Genomic DNA, 7621 nt, shown 5'->3' on the forward strand with positions numbered 1-7621 from the left:
CTTGGTTTCAAAGGGTGAAGACGTGTACAAGTCACCTGAGAAGTACAGGTTATTGTCAGTAAGAAACGAAGGAGAAACCGAATGGAGAAACTACAGAGACTTGTATTTTTGATGACATTATTAAAATATCCAATGACCATGTCTTGAGCATTGCATTTCATAAAAAGCAAAACAACAAAACTTCAGAATAGTGCATTCAGCTTTAATGTGGAAGAAATGATGTCGGACTACAGACAGATGTTTGCGAATATGCGATCTATGATGATTTAGGACTGCGGCTCTGCTAAAAGTGGGGAAACAAAACAGATGGGTGAATATTTAATGGAAACTCAATAAAAAAAAAAAACTGGCCACATTACAGGACTAATGGTGCTGCAGCAAACCAATGGAGAGAGGAGGAATTCAATTAGTCAGAAAGTGGCTGAAAGTGTTTTTTTGTCTTTTCTGAAATTATAAATATAGAAGGGAAACACGGTGGCTTGGAACGTGTGTATGTCGGCAAAGTGGCTTTCCCGTCATTCAGTGTAAACTGTACGTCGGAAGAATGACAGCACTACATTTAGGATGTCAGAAGCCGATTGTAACCCACTACAGCAGGCTGCGTTTCAATAAAAGGAAGATTGGACGAGTGAGGAACCAAGCTGAAACACCAGGAGAAATATGGAGGGAGGAGGAGGAGGAGGAGGAGGAGGAAGACCTCTGCTGAGGACATAATGACAGTTTAGGAATTCATGGCAGACAGATGATGCCAACCCCTCCAAAAACAATGGAGTCATGATTCAGAAAAGACGCCTCCTGCACTAGATTGAGGTGAAAACCCGGAGGCAAAAGTCTCCTAATCAATGATCGATGCTCTTAGGAGGGAGCAGCAGGAAACGGATTGCCCCTTCCAACTGATGGGAACACTGTGGGTACAATATTACAGCCTCTAATGCAGTGTTTCAGGCCGAGTATATTAATCACCAGTGACACTGCGACTCCAAAGTGTTGATCTAGGACGACAAATAATTCATAATGCTTGCTTTCTCCTTGTTTCTGACTGTGAGCAAAGCGCGTCTACTCACGCTGGCTGGCTTGTTTACTCTACAGTATTAGAAGCCTGTCATCTTGTGAGGTTGGAGACTTCGGAGGACCGGCCGTGATGGTGCTAATAAACCAATCGCGGACGGGTCTGCCATCTTTTTTCGCTGTAGCTGAAAAGCACATCGGCAGGATGCGATTATCAGTCCAAGCCTGCAAATTGCACTCGCCTCACCCAGCTATGGCTGCCTTGCCGAGCCAGGAGTAGCTGCTGGTCAGCACATGTCAACATTCATCTCATTCAACCGGTGTGGCCTGGTACCGGTGGATGTATCAGCGAGTATTGAAAATAGCACACTGGCATAATTTTGTAATACACGGCTGCTAAACTAATCCAGCACTGACAGTTTTGTTTTTGAGATGAATCCATTCAGGACTAATAAGATAGACATGTCTGTGTGCCTGCAACAAGCAGATGGAGCAACACAAAAAGCAACCTCAAAAAATAAGACAGACAGGTGTGGTGGCAAAAACAAATATTTCAAAGTGTTGTGGCTTGAATAGAGCTACACATCACAGTGATTAGCACTCTTGACCTCATGTGAGAGAATCTCTAGTTTGATTTGAGGATTGAGAGCCTTCATATTTGATTTTCTCACTGCCTGTGACCAATACAAACAAACCAAAAAACACAACTGACAGAATGGAATGGGAGTGTAACCTAAACAAAAATCCTCAACAGGCTGAATGACTAATTTGTGGATTACTTATCTGGACTGTTCATATTTGGACTTCCACTTTCAAAGGAAAAGCTTGTAACTAGCGTGACTCCAAAAATGACTTTTATCATCTGACGAATCCCAAAAGCTGTTCACAAGAATGTATTCTCACATGGAAAGAACCTATATAAACATATATGCTTTAATATAGGTTTTGATATAGGTTTTTAATATATGTGACATATATAAAATTGGCTTTTTTCCTATATTATATGTGCATATATGTGTACACATATACGTGCATACAGGTACCTCTATAGGTACATATATGCACGTATATATGTGTGCATATATGCACCTATACGTTCTTCTTGCATGATTGTTTTTTAGTTAGTTCTTAAGTTATTGCCTTGATAATGTATGACAGTTGCCAAAGTGAGATATATAGGCTATATATATATATATATGCATATGTGCATATATGTGAATATACTGGCCATATAGGTCTCCTATACTGCTTCTTTATATACATATATATATATATATATATATATATATATATATATATATATATATATATATATATATATATATATATATATATATATATATATATATATATATATATATATATATATATATATATGTATATAAAGAAGCAGTATAGGAGACCTATATGGCCAGTATATTCACATATATGCACCTAAATTTTGCCTATATGTGGCATATATGCAGTATATATGTGCATATAAACTGCTTATATGTTCCATATATGCGCATATCCTCATATAGGTTCTTTCCATGTGGGTTTTCCTACTGAGCACAAGACTGTACATGTCGGCGTGTGATCTTAAGTTAATAGAGTGCCTTCTCCTATCAATGTGTGAGAGTTGGCAGCTTTGCTTCACTTGTTAATCTCAGGTGTTTTGTCTGGTCTGCAGGGGAAGTTCCCTGATGGACAAGAGATATGTGAGGGGATCGGGAGGAAGTGGTTCAAAGTACCAAACACACAGTGGTGTGCTCTGCCAATTATCTTCTTAATCATGTAACTGATTTCTCAGAAAAAGAAAAAAAACTAAAGAAATAAAAGATTAAAAATTGTTTGCATTTTTATCTAAATCTCAAGTGGCAAATGCACGCATTGGATAACCATCAAATTGCATTTTTTTTTTTTTTTTTGTCAACTCTGGCTTGAAACTTGCAATGGAAGATTGAAACAAATTCATCTTCTTTCAGTTTCTTCTCCACAAACCCACACAACTCTGTGTTGCGGGTGTGTTGTCCAAAGATGCCGCCTACTAGAGTTGCTTGAAACTGCAGCAGATTTGTTTGCATTCCGAAGATTTCTCCATTAAATCCTTTCTGCTCGTTCACTGTGCTTTGTCCTCATTTTAACTGAAGCTCAGATTTTCTCATTTTCTCTTTTTTAACCACACTAGCCTCTTCTTCCCATCTGGCTTACATCATGAAATAAAAAAAAAAAAAACAACATATCTATTGACTGTGGACTTCATGTTAGCTGGCTTAAAGGTGCAGGAAAAGCTGTTCTCATAACACTATCAAACAAGAGAGCATTTACAGATTGCTGATAGTGTTCTGCCTATTAGTGATTCAGTAACACCCCAAATACACATGAGAAAGATTGGGCACCTCCAGTACAGCTGATACTTTTATCAAGGCAAATTTGAAAGTAGCCGAACATGTAACCACTTCACACAAGAAAATAACCAGAGCAGCAATTTTGAAAAGTGAGTCGCCAGATGGTCACTAAAACTAGCAACATGGGAGTGGGCCATCAAAGCTTTGAAGAAGAAATTATTTCACTAACAACTACAGTAACTGTTGCAGCTTTGATCAGGTTGTTTTCCGAGACTATAAACACAATTTTAAAACTTATCGCTGTTGAGGGAAAAATTACTAGACATTAAGACCTTAGTTAGCTACAAAACAATAACAACAAAAACTGTATTTTTAAACGTGTATCAGTAGAGTCTAAAAAGAAGACTGGGCCTATACAACTTCCTCTGTCTTGTTCAGGTGATGTCAACGTTTTCTGAGGCTTACTTTTGGCTGTTCCCAAACTCGTAAATTGGATTTTCCCTAATTGGTAACTTTATAAATGACATGCTGCATGAACACATCATATATTATCAAGTACCCTGCTGGTCAGTCACTGTTACAATGGAAAAATGTCTCTTAAAGCATATTCACAAGTAATTGGGGAGTGGGAAAGTTTTGGCTTAACATACTTCAATCAGAACTTTCTTGTTGTTTGGGGTCTCTAACTGTTACATGATGAGATGTCTCTTAGAGTATGTTCATGAGTATCTGAGGAAAGTTGTGACTTTTTTTGTGGATAAAACATACATGAGGTCATCAAACGGGGAGAGTGGGATGTATCTGTTGCGTCATATCATTATAAATGTCAATAATTTTGTTCATAACAATCCTGAAATTAAATTTGCATACAGTTAAAAATCAAATTTGAAACAATGGAAAAGGCGAGCCGGAGGCTTCCGGGATCACGACAGAGCCACTTTGTTAGTATCATGGACGGCATTAATCCTCATGCCACAGACAGCTCCCATGGTACCACACTAAATGAGACCCTGAGTGGTTAGCCTTGAGTTGCCACATTTCTTTTAGAGCAATAAACTGATTTAAACACAGGGAAAAAAAAACCACTATGTGCTTACAAACAAGACGAGGTACCACTGGATTTATGTGCGTGTCTACACTTAATGCAATTTTCTCCACACACACACACACACACTCGGGCCATTACCGCGACAGCCTGTTACTTTAACTGGTTTATTCTTGGTATATGAGGGCTGTGTTGTTGCTGGTGACTCCTGGCAACTTTATAGATTAACTATTTCCATTCTGATGTACCATGTGGATGCAGCATTGGAGGAGAAAGACACTTCAATGTAAAACCTGGTGAAATTCTGCGGGTGCATCTTTATGCATCACAGCTAAATAGTGCCGTCAGAAAGCTGTATATTAAAAAATGGTGATGTGGAGGCAAGTGTCTGACTAATAAATACTATAATGATGCTGGTAAAATATATTGGCTCTTCAGACTGACTTACCCAAAATAATATTTTTGTCATTTTGTGATCAAACTGCACATTTTTCATGTCTGAAAAGCATTCAGACGACTGATGCACCCGGTAGGGAGCACCCGGTCGTGGTGGTGTTCTGGTAAGAGATCAGGGGCGAGTGTGTTGGGGCATGGGTGGTGTTGGTGGTGCTCGGGGAGTGACTGATTGAGTCTGCTTCTGCTGACAGACTCATTACCCTGAAGTGAACAGGGAGCGGTAATGCACCAGTATACCAGAGAGATAGAGATGGAGTGGGAGAAAGAGAAGAGAAAAAGAGAGAAAGAAGGAGGGAGGGAGGGGTGCACCAGACCATACTTCATCCACCCCCCACCCCCCCTCTCTCTCTCACTCCTGCATCAGGGAGGAGGGCTATCCCAGCTTCCCATCCTCCCAGCATCGTGATCTCCTCTCTGCAGTATCTCCTCCTGACGCCAGCTACTATAGGCTTGGTCATGACAAACACTTGCTGCCAAAGTCCAGTCAGGTTGACTCGCCCTTTAACTCCAAAACAATCCATACATGCATTTAAATAGTATAAAACGTCCTTTGAGATGGAAAAATGTACATTAATACACAGTTTGCTTGCTTCATAATCCATCATCTTGCTTTGGTAACATTTGAAATAATCAACAGATATATTGAAGCTGTTGTTCACTCATGCAACACATTATTATGTCTGGCAAATGAACAATGAAGCCAATTAGGCAGACATCAAGTCCTGGATAATAGCTTCAAACAATCTACGAAATAAAGCAGACTTAAGCTTGACTGATCTGTGCATTTATGCAGAAAAGAGGCTTTTCTTCAAAGTTTATGAGGAAATATAGTCATTTCAGCCCAAATGCAAGTCCGCAGTTTTGGAATCTTATCAAACTGGGGAGTATCGCCAAAACCCGTGCAGGCATAAACTATTAATGTCCATTCATTTCCCCCTTGGTACTCTGCAGAACAATATACCTCTGAAATTATTAATTTATTGCTCCCCTTGCAGAAGAAAACAGGCTCTACAGCATCACGCAGAAAGTCCCTGCTTGATAACAACTGAGAGGCGAAACTTGCAAAGTATTTAATTTCTGAAAAATGAAACAATATTGATGACCGATAGTGGATTTTGTGAGTGCTCTTCTTGCTTTAGTTGAAGATTTGGCTCACTCACAGACTCAAAGCAAATGTGTTTTTTGTCTCAGCAGTGCACTTTTATTTATTTTTTTATTTTTTTATTGAAATATTTAAAGTTTCTGTTGTTGTTGTTGTTGTTTTTAAGCTCCACCTTGCCATTCCCAATTAACGTCCATGCATTGAGGCGAAAACAAATCCAGCTGCATGCAAACACAAAGAGTGAAGCGTGGCGTCCGGAGATGTGCGGCTATTTTTTGCGCAAAGTAAAACGCACCGCTCGGATGTTGCACCGGTGCAGTAGTATACGGCGGTGTGGTGGAATATTTCCTACCACTTCCACAGCCGGCTCATGCAGAGGCCGAATAAACCGCAACCGCCACGGTAAGTAAGTAACTAAGAGGATCTCCGATCTGCTGAGATTTAACGAGCGCCTCCGTTTCGTGCGTCTGTGCGCCGCCGCCGCCGCTCCATCTCCATCTCCGGCGAAAAAACGGCACCTGCCCGCCCGGAGGACGCGGCGTGAACCGGATTCACGGCACGGTTACCTGAACCGAGGCCTCTCCCGTGGCAACGTGGGTCTCTCTCGGGTCCTCCTCCTGGGGTGGTGGGGGTGGGGGGGCTCCAGCCGGTCCGGCTCTGGATCTCCGGGGGGAGGGGAGGGAGGGAGGGGGGGCTGCTGGGATTCCTCACCACGCTGTCCCTGGTCCGCTGGTGGAGCTCCTCTCTCCTCCTCTCTCCTCCTCTCCTCCTCTCTCTCCTCTCCTCCTCTCCTCCGCTCCACCACAGCAGCGTCAAGCTGCACAGAGAGAGAGAGAGAGAGAGAGAGAGAGACACACACACACAAACACACACAGACATACAGCAGCCTGCAGGCTTCACAGTAAAACCACATCTCACGCGCAACATCTCAGAAGGAGAATTAACATCGACGCAAAATTTACTCAGAATACAGGATGTGCAAAGCAAGTCAATCCAAATGCAACCAACAGAAAGAAAATGACCAAAAATTAAGGAAACAAAAGAAGAAAATACCCAGAGCATTTGATAATCACTGCAGATGAAAAACAACTCGAAATGAGACATACAACAATTGCAACAAAATTTAAGTCAAACAGGCAGTTGTCATAAATGAATGGGACATTTACAATGTTTGGAAAGGAAATCCAATTTAAGTAAATGAACATTGATTGTTTTAGACTGTAGCTCCATAGAGATATATCATCGTGAAGAGAAATTAGATATTTCTACCACAAAGAAACACAAAATGGCTACAGATATTAGTGTAAAAATATCCCGAGGTAAACTGAATTAAAAAGCGCCTATAAATTAAAGGAGAAATGCAAAATAACTCGAGCAAGGGAGTAAATAATGAGACAAAAACATGAATAAGGTTTTACATGAATCATGCAAAACAACCTAAGAACAACAAAAGAAATATGTGTACGATAAGAGGAAATAATTGCAGAGTACCAGAAATACATTTTACCAAAAAAATATTTAAAAACATAACCGAATTGAGAACAGATGCTGAAAGATACAAAATACAGTATATGTATCAAAGATTTCATTTGAGCCAAAAATCAAAACAGAGACATAAAACTACAAGGAAACCAAAACCCCAAAAAAAGCTATACTGTTGATTTTAAGCATAAAGTGGGC

The sequence above is a fragment of the Blennius ocellaris genome (genome assembly GCF_963422515.1).
Source record: "Blennius ocellaris genome assembly, chromosome: 14".
Taxonomy (NCBI): domain Eukaryota; kingdom Metazoa; phylum Chordata; class Actinopteri; order Blenniiformes; family Blenniidae; genus Blennius; species Blennius ocellaris.